The sequence below is a fragment of the Anolis carolinensis genome, chromosome 2 (assembly GCF_035594765.1).
Source record: "Anolis carolinensis isolate JA03-04 chromosome 2, rAnoCar3.1.pri, whole genome shotgun sequence".
NCBI classification, from domain to species: Eukaryota; Metazoa; Chordata; class Lepidosauria; order Squamata; family Dactyloidae; genus Anolis; species Anolis carolinensis.
This window is the reverse complement of record NC_085842.1, coordinates 262847856-262870281: the sequence shown is the minus strand read 5'-3', so window position 1 is coordinate 262870281 and position 22426 is coordinate 262847856. Positions and strand designations below refer to the sequence as shown.

At 41.1% G+C, this 22426-nt stretch overlaps 1 protein-coding gene across 4 annotated transcripts in view; it reads left to right on the top strand.

The window, feature by feature from the left end:
- The first annotated feature begins 1794 nt into the window (after positions 1-1794).
- sncaip (synuclein alpha interacting protein) overlaps positions 1795-22426 on the top strand; it is a 140069-nt gene continuing 119437 nt past the window's right edge. The window contains exons 1-2 of one of the 4 annotated variants that reach the window (XM_062972149.1): positions 1795-1986; positions 2261-2436. The gene's annotated coding sequence lies outside the window, so the exon portion shown is untranslated. The remainder of the gene's footprint in view (positions 1987-2260; positions 2437-22426) is intronic. The other 3 variants (XM_062972151.1, XM_062972152.1, XM_008114055.3) reach the window with 3 other exon arrangements.

Sequence of the window (22426 nt, the reverse complement as noted above, 5' to 3'; positions counted from 1 at the left end):
ACTTTTCTGGTTGAGTTGGTCCGCAGTGCCTTTCATGTTCCTTGATTCATGTTTGGGTGCTGTGTTTGGTGGTCCCTATGTAGACTTGTCCAATGTTGCAGTTAACCAACCTGGACACAGCATATTATTTGAGAACACACAACTGCTGAACCACTCTAACAACCACTATGCCAGACTACACAGAGAAGCCATTGAAATCCACAAGCATGTGGACAATTTCAACAGAAAGGAGAAAACCATGAAAATGAACAAAATCTGGTTACCAGTATTAAAAAAATATCTAAAATCAGGACAGTAAATAAATAAGAGCACTCTGTATAAACAGTGTTATATGTTAACTATGTTGATCAGGCTTGTCCCCATGTAAGCCTCCCCGAGTCCCTTCGGGGAGATGGAGGCGGGTTACAAAAATAAAGTTGTTGTTTATTCGTTCAGTCGCTTATGACTCTTTGTGACCTCATAGACCAACTCACGCCAGAGCTCCCTGTCGGCCATCACCACCCCTAGCTCCGTCAAGGTCAAGCCAGTCACTTCAAGGATAGAATCCATCCATCTTGCCCTTGGCTGACCGCTCTTCCTTTTTCTCTCCATTTTCCCCAGTATCATTGGCTTCTCCTGTCTTCTCATGATGTGGCCAAAGTATTTCATCTTTGCCTCCAATGTCCTTCCCTCCAGCGAGAACTTGGCCACTATCTCCTGGAGTATGGACTGGTTGGATTTTATTGTGGTCCAAGGCACTCTCAGAATTCTCCTCCAACACCACAGTTCAAAAGTGTCTATCTTCCTTCGCTCAGCCTTCCTTATGCTCCAGCTCTCACATCCATAGGTTACTATGTGGAATACCATTGCTTTAACTATGTGGACCTTCATTGCCAGTGTGATGTCTCTACACTTCACTATTTTATCGAGATTGATCATTGCTCTCCTCCCAAAAAGTAAACGTCTTCTGATTTCCTGGCTGCAGTCTGCGTCTGCAGTAATCTTTGCACCTAGAAATACAAAGTCTCCATGTTTTCTTCCTCTATTTGCCAGTTATCGTTCAGTCTGGTTGCCATAATCTTGGTTTTTGTTGATGTTCAACTGCAACCCAGTTTTTGCACTTTCTTCTTTCACCTTGGTTGTTAGGCTCCTCGGCTCCTCCTTGCTTTTAGCCATCAAAGTGGTATCATCTGCATATCTTGGAGCCTCCGGTGGCCTAGGAGACTTGAAGGTTGGGTTGCTGACCTGAAGGCTGCCAGGTTCGAATCCCACCCGGGGAGAGTGCGGATGAGCTCCCTCTATCAGCTCCAGCTCCATGCGAGGAAATGAGAGAAGCCTCCCACAAGGATGGTAAAACATCAAAACATCCGGGCGTCCCCTGGGCAATATCCTTGCAGACGGCCAATTCTCTCACTCCAGAAGCAACTCGGGTTGCTCCTGACACGGAAAAAAAATCTGCATATCTAAGGTTTTGAATGTTTCTTCCAGCAATTTTAACTCCTCCCTCGCCTAGTCTCCAATATACTTCACGACCACTAAGGAGGCCTGCCATAGATGTGGGCAAAATGTCAGGAGAGAATGCTTCTGGAACATAACCATACAGGCTGGAAAACTCTCAGCAACCCAGTGATTCCGGCCAGGAAAGCCTTGACAACACAGGGAGGGATATTGTTGAAAAGAAGAGGGGGAGGTTGGGAAGAGAGATGTATAACAGACTTGACCAGGACTGAAAGGGGAGGGGGGACAGGACACAGCTAAGGGGAATGTCAATGCCCAGCGCAGAAGGGGATGGCGGAGAGAAAGTGTCAGAGGACGAGGACGGAGAGAAAGCGTGGCTCAGGCGGACCCACGTGGGAAGCGTGGCAGGGGGAAAGGGGGGCGTGAAATACAGAGAGAGAAGAGGAGGAGGAGAAGGAAGAAAGGCAAGGGGGAAGAGAGAGAGAAAGAGAGAGAGCGAAGGAATGCGTGTCGAAGGAAGAGACGAGGGAAGCCCAGAGCAAGCGAGAGGTGTGTGCGGTGGGAGTGAAACCCGAAGTGTGGGCGCGAGGGGGGCGTGAGGAGGGGTCTTGCAGAGGAAGCGCGGAAGGGGGGGGGAGTGCATGCATGTCATGTCAGCATCCAGGTCGTCAGCTTTCGGCGCTTGGAGTCGAGCAGCGGGGTCCCCTCCTGCCCCTTCCTCTCCTCCTTCTCCATCCTCCTCCTCCTCCTCCCTCCGGGCCTCCCTTTGAAGTCACGTGCTCCCCCCCCCCACCCCTTTCCTCCTCCTCCTCCTTTTCGGCAGCAGCCCCCCGAATCCCCGTGGTGGGGAATGGCCTCGGCTTCATTGTGACGCAAGCAAAGGCGAGAGAGGAGAAAGCCGGCGCTGGTCCCCGAGCCTCCTGGCCCGGCGCGCTCCGATCCAGCCAGACGGCAGCAGCAGCAGCAGAGAGAGGCGGAGAGGGCTTTCCCAGCGGCGAGGTGAGCGTGGCCACTTCTCTCTCCCAGGCAAGGCAAGGCAAGGCAAGGCAAGGCAGGCAGGCAGGAGCCACCCTCCGGAGGCAAGTTTGGAGGGGACCCAGGCTGGGTCGGGACTGCTGCGGGCGCGGCTGGGCGAGGGCTCAGCCGGGAGGTCTCTATAGTAACGTCCCTCTGGTTGCTGATGGAGCTCTTCCGCCTCTCCCGGTGTGGAGCTCCCTGCTCGGGAAGCGCCTCTGCCTGCCTGCCAGGGCCAGCCAGGAGGCGCTGGGGAAGCCTGGACGCCCCACATGGGACGGACACCTTCGGGAAAAGGGAATGAGAGAGGAAAAGGGGAAGAGGTGTGTCTGCTCCCCCCTCTCTCAGTGTCTATATAAACAGAGAGAGAGACTTATAGGGTGCATCTAAGCTGTAGAACAGGCACGGGGAAACTTCGGCCCTCCATGTGTTTTGGACTCCAACTCCCACAATTCCTAACAGCCGGCAGGCTGTTAGGAATTGTGGGAGTTGGAGTCCAAAACACATGGAGGGCCGAAGTTTGGCCCATGCCTGCTGTAGACTGAATGCAGCATGGCTCAATGCTTGTGGAATCCCGGGAGTTGCAGTTTTACAAGGTCTTCTTCAGCACCACTTGGAATTTCGACAGCCAAATGCTACAGAACTCATGGGAGTGATAGATTTACAAGGTCTTCACTGCCAAAGGGTGTCATCTACACTGTAGGTTGAATGCAGTTCGGCACTACTTGGAATTTAGACAGCCAAATGCTACAGAGTTCATGAGAGTTCTAGTTTTACAAGGTCTTCTCTACCACGGTGTCATCTACACTGTAGATTAAATGCAGTTCGTCACTACTTGGAATTTAGACAGCCAAATGCTACAGAGGTCATGAGAGTTGTAGTTTTACAAGGTCTTTTCTGCCACAGGGTGTCATCAACACTGTACATTGAATGCAGTTCAGCACTAATTGGAATTTAGACACCCAAATGCTACAGAGGTCATGAGAGTTGTAGTTTTACAAGGTCTTCTCTGCCACAGGGTGTCATCTACACTGTAGATTAAATGCAGTTTGGCACCACTTGGAATTTAGACAGCCAAATGCTACAGAGATCATGAGAGTTGTGGTTTTACAAGGTCTTCTCTGCCACAGGGTGTCATCTACACTGTAGATTAAATGCAGTTTGGCACCACTTGGAATTTAGACAGCCAAATGCTACAGAGATCATGAGAGTTGTAGTTTTACAAGGTCTTCTCTGCCACAGGGTGTCATCTACACTGTAGATTAAATGCAGTTTGGCACCACTTGGAATTTAGACAGCCAAATGCTACAGAGATCATGAGAGTTGTGGTTTTACAAGGTCTTCTCTGCCACAGGGTGTCATCTACACTGTAGATTAAATGCAGTTTGGCACTACTTGGAAATTAGACAGCCAAATGCTACAGATCTCTGGGAGTTGTGGTTTTACAATGTCTTTTGCCTTTTCCTGCCCAAAGGGTATGTCTACACTGTAGCTTGACAGGACGGCTCAGTGCTATGGGATCCTGTAGTCTGGTGAGACACTGGCGCTCTTTGGCAGAGAGAGCTGAGGAGTGTGTAAAACTACTATTCGCAGGATTCCACAGCACTGAGCCATGCAGTGAAAGAGGGGTCAAATTGCATTAATTCTTGCAGTGTAGATGCACTCTGAGTATGTATCTCTCTCATACACATGCACACAGTTAGAGAGATTTAGAGAGAGATTTTGAGTGTAAATATACACTGAATGTAGTTTGGCACTCTCATGGCTCTGGCTCAATGCTGTGGAATCCCAGGAGTTGCAGTTTTACAAGGTCTTTTCTGCCACAGGGTGTCATCTACATTGTAGATTGAATGCAGTTCAACACCACTTGGAATTTTGATGGCTAAATGCTACAGAACTCATAGGAGTTGTAGTTTAACAAGGTCTTTTGCCTTTTCCTGCCCAAAGCTGCTGTAGAATGAATGCAGCTTGACACTGCCTGAACTACCATGGCTCAGTGCTGTGGGGTCCTTTAGTTTGGTGAAGCACCAATGCTCTTTGGCAGAGGGAGCTGAAGAGCTACAACTCACAGGATTCCACAGCATTGAGTCATAGCAGTGAAAGAGGGGCCAAACTGCATTAATTCTTGCAGTGTAGATATACTCTGAGTATGTCTCTCACACACATGCTCACACACAGAGAGAGATTTTGAGTACATCTATACTGAATGCAATTTGACACCTTTTCACTGCCATGTCTCAATGCTGTGGAATCCTGAGATTTGTAGCTTGGTGTAGCACCAGCATTCTTTGGCAGAGAGGGTTTATTAAAACTACAACTCCCAGGATACCACAGCACTGAGCCATGGCAATGAAAGAGATGCCAGACTGCATTAATTCTTGCAGTGTAGATGCACTCTGAGTATGGGTTTTTTTTTTTTTTTTTGTGTCAGGAGTGACTTGAGAAACTGCAAGTCGCTTCTGATGTGAGAGAATTGGCCGTCTGTGAGGACGTTGCCCAGGGGACGCTTTTGATGTTTTTACCATTCTTGTGGGAGGCTTCTCTCATGTTCCTGCATGGAGCTGGAGCTGACAGAGGGAGCTCATCCATGCTCTCCCTGGGTGGGATTCGAACCTGGCAGCCTTCAGGTCAGCAACCCAACCTTCAAATTACAAGACTTTAATCCACTACGCCAGCGGAGAAGAGGGAGATTTCGAGTGCATCTACTTGAATGCAGTCTGACACTCTTTCACTGCCATGGCTCAATACTGTGGGATCCTGGGATTTGAGTTTGATGTCGTACCAGCATTCTTTGGCAGAGAAGGTTTATTAAAACTACAACTCCCAGGATTCTATAGCATTGAACCATGGTGGTAAAAGCGGTGTGAAACTGCGTTCATTCTACAGGGTGTGGATGCACCCTCAGAGGGTGACAGAATAGATGTGTCCTTCCCTATAGGGTCAATGTAATTCCAGAGCCCAGGCAGATCAATCACCACCTGGGAAATAAAGATGTGGAAGCTGCTTTGAATCACCTGTGTGTGCTGAATCCCACCTAGAAATACACCACTTTGGAAAAGGAGAGGGAGGTGGGATAAATCTCAGGTGGGAGCCCCCTTCTTCCCACCTCGGGGTGCAGCTCCTGGCTCTGACATCTTCCCAGCCACCTTTTTCTTGGGTCAGCCTTGTGTCAAGAGCCTCTTTGCAGCCTCTTCTGGAATACTGGCTTCTTCCTTTTGACCATTTAGCCCCCCCCCCTCTTTCTCATTTTCTCTCTCTATGATGTTTTCTTTCTTTCTTTAAGACCTGCAAGGTAGTGAGGACAGTTGAACCAGTTGCTTCTGTCAAAATGCCATGTTGTGTCTATTTATGCTTTTGAACATAAGATGGGGGAGGAAATTGGTGGCAGATACAAAAAAAACCCTAGTTTCCACAGGAAATGCTGGCATTCTTTACAGACTCTCTGTGGGCAGTGAAGAAATTGTCTTCAGAAATACACACTGTTGACAATTTCCAGTGTTACTTGAGCAAAAGCCTGGAACCTTATCTTTGTTTTTTCCTCTTGTCTTGCTTGCACGAGGGGGATGCGGTAGACCTGCTGTTGTTTTCTGCTTGCTGGTTTTTCAAAGTGAGCAATAAAAACGTAAGCAGACTGTGGTTGACAGGTATCCATCAGAGAACCCGAAAGGCTGGGTGTCGGAAGAATAAAAGCGAAGGAGCAGCCAGCTTTCTTAATGAAACCTGGGCTGGCTCTGAATGGCTTTATTAGTATTTTAACCGTATAGCATGCATGATGTCAGTTCTCTAAAGTGCCATGGTAAAATTTGTTTCAGTGCCATTTCTCCTTGAAACATGAACCCAGTGGAAATTTCTCTTTTCACTGCTGGGAAACATGCCTTTAAATGTTGCATATATTCAGCTTACACATTTTAGAATTTGAAGCAAAGTGGAAATAGGTTTCCTTCTGTGATTATTTATTTTTTTTAAAAAAGGAAAAGATGTTGGCACAAACCATCACCTCGAGTCTGGTGCCCGGTTACACTAATTTAAAACTCCATGTGTTCTTCATATAACTAAGCAGAGATTTGCCATTATATGCCAGAGAAATACTACTTTCTAGATTCCCCTTTAATTTGTTGCTCCTTATCTACATTGCCTGCATAGTTTAGCTCAAGGGAGTGTTTCCATTGGAGTAAAAATCCAAGATGCTTGAAGGAATTAGCAGCAAATGCTCAGATGAGTCAGAAAGGAGGTTAACACTATTATGCCATATTTTATGTAGCCCAGAAATTGAGTGTGATGTATATGTCAGGCATGTTCTCAAGGACACCTAGGGTAGATTTGCCATTCAACACATTTCACCACCCTGTTGAATTCAAAAAGTGTGTCAAAGATCTAGGTCAGCTTTCGCCAACTTAGTGCCTTCCAGATGTACTGCGCAACATCATTCTTTAAATATGGTCACTGACTACATTGCCAAGGATTGGTGGGATTTGTAGTCAAGTACTCCTGAAGCTTTGAGCCAGGCATTTCTGGATTTTCCAGAATATAATTATGCCATGGGAAGTATTTTAATTTATGTATGAGGTTGTAACTATGAGCCACAAGGAGATGACTAAATTTCAGATTGCGTTGCTGTGAGTTTTCCAGGCTGTATGGCCATGTTCCAGAAGCAATTTCTCCTATGTTTCACCCACATCTATGGCAGGTATCCTCAGAGGTTGTGAAGTCTGTTGGAAACTGGACAAGTGGGGTTTATATATCTGTCAAATGTTCAGGGTGGGAAAAAGAACTCTTGTCTGTTGAAGGCAAATGTGAATGTTGCAATTAGCCACCTTGATTAGCATTTAATAGCCTTGCAGCTTCAGAGCCTGACTGCTTCCTGCCTGGGAGAATCCTTTGTTGGGAAGTGTTAGCTGGCCCTGATTGTTTCCTGTCTAGAGTTCCCATTTTCTGAATGGTGTTCTTTATTTATTGTCCTGATTTTAGAGTTTTAAAATACTGGCAGGCAGATTTTGTTCATTTTCATGGTTTCCTCCTTTCTGTTGAAATTGTCCACATGCTTGTGGATGTGGGTGAAACATCAGGATAAAATGCTTCTGGAACATGGCCATACATCCCAGAAAACTCACAGCAATCAAGTGATTCCGGTCATGAAAGCTTTCAACAACACATTACATTTCAGATTGATTCAGAATGAACTGTTGGCTTGGAAGCACTTTCCTTCATAATCAAGATCAAACTCTGGATTATCGTCATTTTGGAACTACGTACAACGATCGATCAGTAATCACAGTGCTTTTTTCTGCTTTCCTCTGTTCTTTTATATTATGCCTCACTTATTTGAGTGCATCACGCATATGATATGTTTACTTTTGTTCCCCCCTTCTGCCAGTAGCACACTGTTGTTTGGATGGTGTTCAGTAGTTGTTGGCTCTAGAAAAAAGATGTCACGGAGCACAGTGCTGGACCACATGATTTACAAATTCATTCCAGTCCAATGATCCTTGGTTTCTGTATTATAATCATATGGTTGGGTTTGGATGTGGGAATTCCAGGTTTAGATCTTTACTTGGCTGTGCAGCTCAGTGTGTGTGTGGCATCTGGTAAGCCACTATAGCTCTACCACCATCATAGGTAGAGCCAAACTGCTGTAGGGCAGTGAGATTGATCCAACCTTGCTCACCACTAAGCAATTTTGATGAAAGAGGGTACTCCACAGATGAGGGAACATTTTGTCCTGCAGATGTTTTGCATGGCAACTCCTAACAACGCCATATCATTGTCCATGATACCTGGGGCTTCTGGAAGCTTCCAAAACACAGGGGCAGGAGATTGTCCACTCTGATTTACCTTATACATCTGTGTCCTGTGTGTATGCATTTATGATCCTCTAATCTACCCCATCCTTATACTTGATTTTTAAAGGTAAATATCCAGTGAGTTCTGCTTTTCTGCGCATATAAATCAACTTTACCTTCTTGGCAGGATTATTTGTAATTATAAAACAATACTCTGAAGCATTTGGAAGGCAGACAAAGCACTGGTGCAATTAGTAGCAGTAACTGTAGCAGTAAGAGTTATCTGACGTGTATGCCTTAATTAGATGTGGGGACAGATTAGATCCCTAATACTGTTACCCACAACAGCAGGAATCCATTTGCTTGCTTGTCTTCTAACGCGATATATGACATCCTCTCTCAGCAGTGCCACTCTGCACTCTACATTGGGCAAACAGGACAATCTCTGTGCTAGAGAACGGGTCTTTTCTTGTGGTCCTCTCCTGCAGTTGAGCTGTAAAATGGTCTTTGAGTAACAATTGCACAACATCCCTTTTATACTGGTATGTACAGTTGATAAGAGATAGGGAGAAAGGAACTCTTCCAATAATAGAAATTCACCTTAGGTATATGAGGATGGACTCTTTTTTATCTATTACTTTGAAGCTGATCTACATATTTATAGCAGGGTAGTCTGTGTGTTCAGTAGATAGATCTATGAGACAGGTACAATGTGTGAAAACTTTTACTAGGTGGTGTGAGCCATAAAGAGGGAGGCTCCAGGCTTTGTGCCAGTCACTCCCAATGGCACTTAGCAATGGTATGGGCACTCATGACAGTTGACATGATCGGGCAGCAATAAGGAATCATTGACATGTTGTCTGGAAATACAACCAAGTAGTTTGGATTCCTCCTCTAATAGAAGATTGAACAAGATAGCTTTGGTGTTTCTTCCTACATCGTGATTCTAAATTTCACAAAGCCATACCTTAATGAATCTATGCCCCCCTTCATGCAGCTGAATAATACCTCACATTATCTGCGTTGAACTGGAATATATGGGAATGTGGACTCAGATAACCCAGTTCAAAGCAGATATTGTGGGATTTTTCTGCCTTGATATTCTGGGTTATATGCCTATGTGGAAGGGCCATAAGAGCCCTTTCACACTAGACTATTATAGCACTATGATTTCACTTTAAATATGATGCCAACTCATCATAGTCTGCCTGAGAATTCTAAGTATGGTAAACAGCAAACTCCAAGATTCCATAGGATGGAGCCATGCTTATTTGACCACTTAAGGACCAGAGCACTGTTGAAACCTGGAAATTATAGAAATATGGAACCCAGGGTGCTGGTGAGGTGGAAATAAAAACAGCATGTGTGGTTAGAATGCATGATGTGAGAGAAGAAGAGGAACAAGGATGGATGGGGGGGGGGGTGCCTGCAGAAAGCGCCCAACAACAAATCACTCTTTTTTTCATGAGGACCTTTTTGACTGAAGCCTCTTCTACACTGCCATATAAAATCCAGATAATCTGCTTTGAACTGAATTATATGGCAGTGTAGACTCAGATAATCCAGTTCAAAGCAGATGTGGATTATCTGCTTCGGTAATCTGGATTATATGGCATTGTAGAAGGGGCCTGAGTGAGATTTAGAGATGGGTGGGATGGATGGAGTGGAGGAGAAAGGTAGTTCTGGTTTCTGTCGAAAGAGCAGAGTTTTGTAAAGTGTACAGTCAAAAAGCAAGTACTGACTGTATTTAAAACAGAAACAGTGCAGAACCTGTCTAGTGTAAAAGGCTCCCATATTATACAATACATGATTGTACAACAGTGTGTTATGCTTGTTTAAAAAGCAGAGCTATATGACAGGGAGCATAAAATATCAAAAAGGATGGCCTGCACAATCTAGAGCAGTGATTCCCCAAACTCTTGTCTTCCCGTTTGTTTTTTTTTTAGAACTTCTAAACCCAAAAGACTCGGCCCCCACGTACACTGACCATATAATCCAGTTTAAAGTAGATAATCTGCATTCAGAAATTGTATTATACACAGCAGTGTAAATGGGACCTCAGCTGCCTTGGCTGATGTTTAAGGGTTCTGGGAGCTGTAGCCGCAAACACCTGGAGTGCAAGAGTTAGGCAGTGGTACTCAACCTGTGGGTCACCAGATGTTTTGCCCTTCAATCCCCAAAAATCCTAACAGCTGGTAAACTGGCTGGGATTTCTGGGAGTTGTAGGCCAAAACACCTGGGGACCCACAGGTTGAGAACTATTGAGTTAGCGACACAGTGATCTAGAGAGATTAAGGCCCCAAAAAGCAGCTTTGAGAGGATGTGTGTAGCTCCATAGCCAAACTTTGCCCATCCCTATTCTAGATGGAAACAGATTCCATTGAGTTTTCAGAAAAGCCAGTCTTCCATAGTAAAATCAGCAGAAACACTACCAGATGTCCATAAATATGTCTGCCTGCTCACTACTGGGGCATGTGTCTTTCATCTTGTCAAAAGCTGCAGCTTTGACCAAAGCCCGGAGAAGGTCAGAAGTCTTCCCAGAATCTGTGGTAAGTTGAGAAAGTCTCAAAAAGCAGTGACATGTGTGGTTACTTTCAGAAACTCCACACAAGAGAGAAACAAATTAGACCTGCAGAGAAATTCAGGGCTTGTTGCTGCAGTTGTGCTGAGCCTTTAAGATGCTTGGAATGCTCTATTCCCAATTCAGTGTGATGTCATAGTCAAGACCACACTTTTCCTATTCAGGAAGGATGAATTGTGGTAGCAAACTCTCATTTTGTCTGGCTATCAAGACAAGACAATATTTGCAGACCCCTAAGTATCATAATGAAATGTGTATAGATGGAGTATGAAAAAGGAGATAATCATGTCTTGTACATTGTCCTTGTTTCCTCGAAATTCTGTGGCAGCCTTCCATGGGAAATCTGCTTAAGGGGTACTTCTACCATAATTGTCCAGAATAAATGTTTTTATGGAGGACTTGGTATTTTTTTTGTTATTTCTAGATATATAGATTAACAAGCAGCTGAACACTCTTTGCTAAAGTCAGTTTGTAATTCAGATTCTCACTTTGGTAGGAAAACTAATTGTATAGCCATTGACCGCTCTTCAGGTGAGTGTAATTCTACTTATTTATTCATCTGATTTATGTCCCACCTTTTTATAGTTAGTTTTATAGCCTTTTCCCATTTTTCAGGTAAATGTAATTCTATTCATTATTTATTTGATTCATGCCTCATTTTTTCCCAGAATTAGGAGCCATGATAGCTCACAATATGATGAGCAAAAATACCATCCATTAATTAGAATGCAGTTGTTAATTCCCAAGCCACACCGAACCTAAGGGGAGGTTTTTAATAACAGACGGCACGGTCCTTAGTATTTTGCATGATGAGCTGGTGGGTGGGAAGACATCTGAATTCTGGCTCCAGCACCATCAATAAAGGGAACTTTTCATGCTATATAGGGACCACTTTGTGTACAGCGTAACATCTGATTTGAAACCCTACAGAGTCCAGTTACAACCATTTGAATGGCAACAAAGGCACTGCAATCAGGAATGTTTCCTTAATCAGGAAAGTGGTTGCAGATGAAATCTAAAGATGTCTGACTTATACATAATACTACTAACATGAATAAATCATAGGCTTGATAAAATAAGGGAGAAAAAGATGTAAGCAGATAAATGTAATGAATAAGAAACTGCTGAGCATTATATTAACTGAATTTGATCAGTGGGTCTGAGTAGGTATGGGAACATCTGCCAGTCTCATTTTCATTATGTTTCTTAGACTTCCACAGGCATTCACTTCCTGTCCCACTTCTGTATTGGGTTGCAAGACTTTTCTTTCTTTACCGCATACACATTCGTATATGTCTTTGTGCATCCTTTTTTATATAGACTGTATGGATTTTTACTCAGGTATGAATAATTCTCAAAATTTCCCCTATTGACTGAAGCGTATTACGCACATTTTTCAAGTTTTAGTTCAAGTTTCAGATTTATGTATGGTTTTATGCTTATTTTTCTTCATTGTAATGTATTGCAAACCTCAGAAACGTATGGCTTTCCAGGGCAAGATGAGCTTTGTCCCATTGCCAGTCTCAGGAGGTGTGAAACTGATATTTTTATAAGGAAATGCAAACCCAACTAATTTCCTTTCAATACTAGTATGGAATACATCCTCAGAAGTTATCCGTCATGAATATTCCTTGTTTTGCTGTTTTATTCATACAAGTAGCTATTACAGATATTTAATTTCACTGTTGACCCCCCTCCCTTCCACTTAGAATAGCATTTACATGCATTCTTCAGTAACAACTAACCCAACAAATAAACTCTTTTTTTTACAAAGAATTATTTTTCTACTGACTCTCACCTTCCTCCTTGTTCTCTCTTTATATGGATGTTTTAACAGCATCAACAGTGAAATTACAGTGAAGAGAAACACAAGATTTTATGGGTAGATTGCAGTGGTGTATCACCAGTAAATAATGCAATAAAACATTGAGCTGTGGAAGAATATGATTTCACTTTAGCTGATCCTACTGTAGCTGCATGTGCCTGCCAACAACAGGCAAAGTAAACAGCAGACGTCTGCTCAATCATTTACTGAGGCATGCATTAATAGCAGAGGAGAGTGAAAAGGTGAGAGTAGATAAAGCTGTCTCACCAGCTGCTCACCAGCATGTTAAGCATAAAAGTGTAAGTATGGCTATTAATATGAAAATAAAAAGGGGGAGGCAGGTAAAAGACAAAAATATCCCTAGATAGAAAAAGCTTACACATGATTCCTTATGTGACCAGCTTTTTTCAGTTCATATGTGTATGTTGTTAGTTTGAGAGATATCTTAAAACATTGCTGAAACATGTTGCTCTTGGGGTTTTTTTTTGGTGCGGTAACCTATCTCATGCCTTTCTATGGTATGTCTAACTCTGGTATGAAATTCTCTGTTAAAGAAAGAATAACCTGGGAACATATCAGTTTCATTAACTAAGTTATGATTGCATTGCCCCTTTCCCAAAAAATGCTGTAATCAGGGCTGTAGCTGGGTGGGGGTTCACCCCCCCCCCCCAAATTCAGGTTTAAAAAAAACTTGGTTTACTCATGAATTTTAACTAGTTCACCAAATCCCCATGAGTGTCCACTGAGGTTTATCTGTCTTGAGTGTCCACTGAAGTTTATTGATGGAACCTGATTTTTAAATTATTTTGCATTATGGAATGACTCTTCATGATTCGCTAAAAAAAAGTTTCAACCCCCCATCCCTGAATTTTTTTTCTGGCTATGGCTCTGGCTGTAATTGTTTATATGACATCTACATCTGCAACAAATGTAATCTAGTTTATCTAAAAGAAGCAAGAATGGGATGGAGAAAGCACCTCAACAATCAAGGATTATCAAGCAGTTCGCCATTGGAATAATTTGGCTACTAGATGGAAAAAAGAAAAAAAATCAAATTAAATACGTTACTGAACAAAATAAAACAAACCCAATGTTCATACGTTAAGAAAATAAGGTTTTCCTAGTAAAAAGAAGAGGGATAAACCAAGAGGCAGAAGGAATGAAGACTTTTGTTAAAGTCAGTGACATGAACCATTTCATGACACACAGGTTTTACGTGAAATTAACAGAATATGGGATTGTACTGTGGATTGCAGCCCCTCCTCGTTGAAAGATCAGTAGCAGATTGCATGAAAAACTGCTTGTCTGGACACACCTAAGGTTGAATAAATTCATATCGCTTTGTAAGGGATGGCATTCATTCTTTCCTCTTGCAGAAAGCCCTTCTGCTATTTTGTTAGAAAGAGGAAAAAGAGTCTTCCATTCATCCATGACTGTGCTTGCAGTTTATCTCCCATGACCAATTGTTCCCAGAAGGAAATTAATGCCCATCAAGTGACAGACATGAAGACAAAAAGTAACTGCTTGGGGATCCTTATTGTTCTACTTTTGCTGTGTGTTTTGTGTTAGGGTTGTTAAGAGTTCTAGCTCTTTGATGTTACCTTTGGATTAAAACAGTTGATTAATAGTTTTAATGATGTTTTAGAAAGAGTGAACATTTTCAGCTTTTATCCAGTCATATCTTCAGCTAGAAGTACTTGGATTTCAGCCATTTTAGGAGTAAAAATCTAAAAGAAAAATCTTGCCAGAGTTAATCATTTTAAATCCCATTGATTTCAGTGAGAAAGAGTGATAACTCCTACATGAGTCAAAGAGACTCAGACCAATGTACATGTTTCAGATTCTCCAGCACAGAGCAATCCCATAAAACCATAGAGAGAGAGATTCATCTAATCCAACAGGCCCTTTATTGTAGGTGCTGCTTCTTGCCATAGAAACAGACACACTTTTATGACTATATAAAATCTGTAGTTGTGCTCCAGCAAATTGTTATGTTGAAGAGGTGCTTTTAACAAAGCATGAAATTTTAGGCAACAGTGCTGTATCCATAGGACCATTTCTCCAAGTAGCAGAACATTCTAGTCTGAATTTGCACTTTCTATTATGACCAAAATTAATTTCATTACATATTGTGTATGCTTAGAAATAACAGTTCCTTTTGAAAGAGAGTGAGCAATCTTAGAAAGATACTCCATTAAATTTACTCACACCTTTTTGGGGTTGTTGATGTTTTTTTACTACTGGGATTTCTGTATCGGAATGTTAAGCAAATCGATACAAAGATACCAGTAAACTATGAACAAAATCAAAAGATCTCATAGATTTTTTTTAAGAAACAGCTACAGAGAAATCACGAGTGGGCAGTGGAGTAAAGTGGTGGGCAGCTCATACTGAAGCAGTGTGGGAGATGAGCAATTGCAGGAAAAGATCTGAGAGATCTGTGTTTTTTTTTAAATGGTCTGATTTGGCATTGATGATGTATCTGATCCTACAAATCAAAGACTATTTCTGGAACTTGTTTTAAAAAAGCTACCAAATCCACCTGAATGAATTTTTAAAAAAATGAAAAAAAAAACTTCAGAGGATATGCATTCTTTTGCTTATAAAATGCATTTCCCTAGCTTTACTGAAGTGATAAGATACATTTTGATAGTGTTCATAATATTCCACACACAGCCAACAATATGCTGCTACCCATAACCCTTTTTAAATTTTTTGAGGTGGGGAGTGGGGTTGGTACATTTTTGGAAACAAACTCCACCTTTCAGATTTATTCTCAAAACCAACATGTCTCATTTGAGGGTCTTCCATTGGCAGGAATACCACTAATGGTACATCTACTGTGAAGCTTTCTGCAGGGCTTCAGTAGTGGGTAGGGGTATGCAATTCAGCTAAACCTCATACAATTTTCAGTGTCTGGATTTTGGTGGCAACCCTGATTTGTTTTTCAGAAACCTCCCAAATTCTGGTGTGCAAAATTCCATTTTTTGATCCATCAGCTAAAAGTTCCAGCCCATTGACAACAATGAGGGAACTTCTCAGCCCCCCTTTTCATTTTTTCTCTCCTCATATCCTTCAACTACACCTGGGTTTAACTACCTGCTCGCAACAGAAAATTGAGGGCCAGCTTGGCTAAAAGACATGTCATGGCTTTCTTCTGTTCTGAGTGGCTCAACAAGCAGGGCACACAGGGAAAACCCATGCGGGCACGCAGCTGACTCTCCGTGCTCCATGTGTAGCTGAATTAAACCAAAAATAGTCATGGTTGGCAGCCGACTGCGAAAAAATGGCAATGGTGCCCATTCCGTTCCGACTGTCCAAGACAGCCAAAACAGCTGGAGCCCATTTTGAAAAACGGATCTGTGTACAACCCTAATAATGGCTATGTTTCCCCATGCTAGCAGGGCAGCTTCATTGAAGGAGTACTTCCTGGGCATGGAATAGGATTATGATTTTAATGCCTATTAACTAATGTTCTATATGCAATAATTTACTGATTAATGATGACAGAGGAGTCCTGTGTAATTGAGAGGCACAAACAATGTCATGTTTATTAGTATAGTATGATTCCCATATCCTCAGGGCAATACACTCCTGGAGTTACCATAGAAATGTGAAACTACAGGTAATAGCAAACCCTATTGAAATGAATGACTTCAGGCAGAAGCATATTATAGAATTGCATTGGAGGGCTTAGAAAATGCCTAGAGAAAACATATATTTTGGATGTGATGAAGTGAAATTGCAGATACTGATCCTGCAGATATGGGGTCGTACTATACTGTTGTTCAGCCAATTGCTTACCTTTCAAATATTGTACTGTAATTTTATTTACACTCCAGAGCTAAATTTCCAACAACATATGGATAAAATTACCAAAGGCCAATCAGATTGAATCATGGGTTTGTTACAGATATTGTGGTGTGCAAAATACCATTTTTCTTGTACTGATGACAATAATAACAAATTGTTTCAAACATTTCTTCAAATGTAGTGTGAAGGGTATGATGACAGTTTTTATATTGCACTTGGCAGTTTTTAATTTCAAACAATGAAAAAAATAATGCTAAGTTTATTAGTTGTATTCCCTAAAGCATACATTGAAATGTTGTGTTTTTGTATGCATGCTGGGTTGCTGGCATCTGTTAAACAATAATAGATCTGCTACTTGATAAATGAAACACAAGTGCATTGCATTTTAAAAACATATTCTAAAACATAGTTTTCTTTTAAATTCTCTAAATGTTTTAACTTTAACGTCCTTTGACACTTTTAAGGCAAGTTCTCATTGTATTTCAGTGTTGTTGCTTTTAGCAATCATGTGCTCAACCTCTAGCCTACCCAACTTCTTTTGATGTAATTAAATTCTTTTGATGTAGCTAACTTGTCTGCTCTAATATGGAAGTAAATCTAGTAGTTGAGGAGTGATGACCACGATAGCCATTAAATTCTGGCCTGAGTTTAGCTTTTTTTTTTTTAAAGTAGGCTTTAGAAACGATGGAGATTTTCATTAATTTTTGCTGTGTCATGCATGCCAGGCCATTATAATAGGTTTTGCATAGAATATGTTTCTGGACAGATGTTACTTGAGGTTGCGTATTGGAAACTTCTGTTTCCTATTCTCATTAGACGTCATATGCTTATATTGATTGCATTGGCCTTTATTGGGCTGAGTTTAATATGGAGATTAATTCCCAGAGTATTCTGGTTTGTGTGTGTAGTTTGAGGTTTAATGTTACCATCTCAAATACAGTATTGGATATCACAGCAAAGGTAGGGAAAATCTCTGCCTAAGAAGTACTAGTAAATAGTATGGACTACAGAAACTAATGATACTGACAGCATAGGCATACATAATTTTGAGGCTGGATACATCTATGAAATTGCTAGTAGGCCCTCCACATTCATGGGGGTTAGGGATGCAAGACATTGTGAAAGTGGAAAAATGCTAATAAAACCCATAGCCTTTTTAAAAAAAAAATATCTGAAGTTACATGTCTACCAAAAAAAGGGAAATGCTAAAGAATGCTCAAACTTTCCTACAATGGCACTTATTTCACATGGCAGTAAGGCAATGCTCAAGATCCTGCAAGGCATACTCCAGCAATACATGGAGCAAGAGTTGCCAGATGTACAAGCTGGCTTTAGAAAAGGCAGAGGAACGAGAGACCAAATTGCCAATATCTGGTGGATAATGGAAGAAGGCAGGGAGTTTCAGAAAAACATCTATTTCTGTTTTATTGATTATTCTAAAGCTTTTGACTGTGTGGATCATAATAAATTGTGGGAAATTCTTGGTGGTATGGGGATACCAAGTCACCTTGTCTGTCTCCTGAGAAATCTGTATAACAACCAAGTAGCAACAGTAAGAGCAGATCATGAAACAACAGACTGGTTCAAGATTGGGAAAGAAGTATGGCAAGGCCGTATGCTCTCATCCTACCTTTTCAACTTGTATGCAGAATACATCATTCGATGTGCGGGGCTGGACAAATCCAAGGCTGGAGTTAAAATTGCTGGACATGCAGGTGATACCACTTTGATGGTTGAAAGCGAGGAGCTGAGGAGCCTTCTAACCAAGGTGAAAGAAGAAAGTGCAAAAGCTGAGTTTTAGTTAAACATCAAGAAAACCACAATTATGGCAACCAGACTGATTGATAACTGACAAATAGAGGGAGAAAACGTGGAGACTTTGTATTTCTAGGTGCAAAAATTTCCGCAGACGCAGACTGCAGCCAGGAAATCAGAAGACGTTTACTTTTTGGAAGGAGAGCAATGACCAATCTCGATAAAATACAGTAGAGTCTCACTTATCCAAGCTAAACGGGCCGGCAGAAGCTTGGATAAGTGAATATCTTGGATAAGAAACAGGGATTAAGGAAAAGCCTATTAAACATCAAATTAGGTTATGATTTTACAAATTAAGCACCAAAACAGCATGTTATACAACAAATTGGACAGAAAAAGTAGTTCAATACGCAGTAATGTTATGTTGTAATTACTGTATTTACGAATTTAGCACCAAAATATTACGATATATTGAAAACATTGACTATAAAAATGGCTTGGATAATCCAGAAGCTTGGATAAGCGAGGCTTGGATAAGTGAGACTCTACTGTAGTGAAGAGTAGAGACATCACACTGGCAACGAAGGTCCACATAGTTAAAACAATGGTATTCCCTGTAGTAACCTATGGATGCGAGAGCTGGACCATAAGGAAGGCTAAGCGAAAGAAGATAGACGCTTTTGAACTATGGTGTTGGAGGAAATTCTGAGAGTGCCTTGGACCGCAAGAAGATCCAACCAATCCATACTCCAGGAAATAATGTCCGGCTGCTCACTGGAAGGAAGGATATTAGAGGCAAAGATGAAGTACTTTGGCCACATAATGCGAAGACAGGAAAGCTTAGAGAAGAGAATGATTCTGGTGAAAATGGAAGGGAAAAGGAAGAGATGTCGGCCAAGGGCAAGATAGATGGATGGTATTCTTGAAGTGACTGGCTTGAGATTGATGGAGCTGGGAGTGGCAACAAAGAGCTCTGGCATAGGCTGGTCCATGACGTCACGAAGAGTCGAAAGCGACTCAACGAATAAACAACAACACATGTCTTTAGGAATCTCTCGGTCCTCCAGGGTCACTCAGTGGTCAACTGTCACCAGAAAGTGACTACAGAATTGTACTGGAGGATCTAGAGATTTCTAGGGAAGTGTTCTGCCTAGGAATTTCAAGGTCCTCTAACATGATCATATAATCCACTTCCAGCAAAGTTGACCATAAAGACGTCTTGGTTATGCCTGTGCGGAGACACTTTTTGTGTTATAGTAAATGGGGAAGCTGTTTGGAAATTTTTATATGTGTATCAGATTTCCTTTGGAGCACTGGATTAGTTCATATGTTTATTATTACAGGATATAAAATTTCCCAGGCAAAGAGAAGTATGTCTTCACAAATAATGCTACATTTTTAAAAAGTCACAAGTCACATTTATAATCCTTATGTAACATGAAAGTGAGATTCCAGTGAGAATTATTTTTGAAGTGGCTCAAGATGTCCAAGATTAATTTGTCACTGTGATGAAAGCGCTAATGGATTTTTTTTAGAAATGCTGTTTGCATTAGCAATCCTTAAATCCTTGGAAGGTTAGGAAATTAGAATTAAAATGGTTACACTATTCTGTCAAAACTGGAAGAATAACTATAACCATTGGCTATACAATTAGTATTCCTTTATCGTTCCCCTCTTTTGTTATCGTAGGTATTTTAGTGTAGTTTAGTAAGGTAGTTTGTAGTTGTAGTGTTAATATAGTTCAGTTATATTTTGCCTTTTTTTGTAGCCCTACCCTGTTTTGTGCATTAATAAAGATATACTTTTAAAAAATGGAAGAATAACAATAAGTTGAAGCTTGCTAAATTATAGCCCTTTTTGTATAAATTCATAAACAGATTTAGGGCTAAAGTACCAGGAGGATATGTTGCAGAAGCTATATTCTAATCAATAGCAAATGTACAAGGGTGCAATAACAACTGCAGAATTATCCTCATTCCAGTGAAATAAGTGGAATTTATGTGCCTCAAAATCTCTTTAGGATTAGGTCCTTTGGTTGTAAAACACAAAAAGTGCTTGAGCAGACAGCATCACATTGAAGGATTAGGCCAACTGTAAGCAAATGTGCATTATGGGGCCCTCATACTTCAAGCACAGTATAAACTCACTGCAGTGGAATCTTTCTTGGTATCTACAATATACACTGAAATTAATGACTGTTGTGAAATTCGAAATCAACAAAGAAATTGGCATTCTTGGTGAGCTATTCCACTGTTAATATGTACTGTATTTTTCATACATAAAAATCTGGCAAAGGGATAGATTACTGGATTTACTGAGACATTTCTGTGAGTATCTTTAATATACAATCATCTTATTTCATTCTTGGAATGTTACAAGGGGGCTAGGCATTGAGAACTTCCATTTGTAAAATCAGGACCTCCATTGGTACTGATTTGACAGATACAGTCCAAATTTCCCTTCTTCCCCCAACTTTCTTTCTTTGTTCACAGCTTACTTCCATTGGTGCAAACTGACTTCAAGTGGAAAGTAGTTTTTGCTAAATTAACTGGGGGGTGGTAGAGAAAGTAGTTTGCATGTGCCCACTGCAGTTTGCTTCTCCCAGTGCTTCTTGAAAAGGATGAGCCTCCCTGCAAACTCAGGCAGAAGCAAACTATGTCCGTCTTTCCTTGCTTGTGTGTTCTTATTCATTAATATCCTTTTCCATCTTGACCGCTCTGATGTGGCTTGGTCACACTTGTCCTCATTTTCAACTGTAAAATGTTGGAGATTATATAATTCTCAATATATTCCCTTGTCTTTTTTTATGAGAGAAAGTCCAAAAAGGAGATCAAGAAGAAATCTGTACAATCCATTTTGATCTGTAGTGCTAAGAACTGTGTGTATGGGAGCACCAAGGGGCCAGTTGCCTGTAATTTAAGGACCTCTGCAGATGATCTCAAGGGGGAAAATTGAGGACAATTAAGGGAAAGAATCCAGAAATGATAGTATTGGCTATGAGAAAAAGCAGACTTAAAAGACCAAACACAGAACCTAGCTGAATGGACAAGCCAAAATCCTTGAATGACACTAAAGAAGGCACATGAACACAAATATAGGCATAAGTAAGATCTGATGTAGGCAAAAAAATAAAAAAATAAAAAAAGAATAGAGATACCTATTCCCCTTTGAACTTGGACAAGCTTCATATTCTAAGTTCCTTACTCCTAAATATAATATCAGGCTAGATTCCAACCATCTTTGAGATGACCACTCATAGTTCAGTATCTTCTCGCAATAAGGATTAAAAATTGTAGATTCTTGGTCACATTATTAAGATGTTACCCCAAAGTATTTTAATATTTAAGTATGATCAGGTATACTTTTTTTTTTGCAAACTGTCAAAGTTCAGATGGCCTATGAGCATGTGGTTCCATTAAAAGATGGATTAAAAGATTACACATTTATGTTTTAGCAGTTTATTCTGCTCTGTAGCACATTTTTCTTGGAGGGTGTTTTTTTATTCACTGTACAATGTGACCTGTGGAGTACAATGTCTTAAGATATGGTCTCACACAGAGTACGTTTTTATAATGCTGCCACACTTTCAGCATTCTTCTGTTATGCTAAAAATGCAATTGCCTTAGAGCCAATGTGTTTCACACTTGGAGATCTTGCCATTTTCTCATGTAGTAGGAAAATGGTATTTCTAATTTACTCGGAAATGGAAGAATCTTCTTTAAGGTGTGTGGGTTGTTTTTCTTAGCATTTTGAGATATCAAGGAAAATCTCTGCAGGCACAACTATTGCCTGGAGAATGGTTCAGTATAATGAGAATTTTGAATATTTCATATAGTTGTCCAATGTAAAAATTTAGTAAAGTAAGAGCCAAAATAGAAGTTATGCCTCATATGTATACAAGAATAATGCTGATAATTGTTTCTTCCTTGCAGTGCAACCTCAAGACAGCATAGTATCTAGCAAAGAAGCTGAATGGGAAAGGGTTACTTTTCCCTGCTTTCCCCTTAAGTTCACCTTGGCCCCACACCCAAGCTAAACATCCTGTTTTGCAGATAAACATGGATCTCAAGTTTTGGGACTCTGTGATAGGCAGAGATGCTTAATCCTTCACCCTAATGTTCTTCTCATTACCAATTTTGGATGACTGTGAACTCGGTTTTAGGGCTGTGCAAAAGTTCATTTATAACTTGTAAAATTCAAACACATGAAGTGATATTAAGG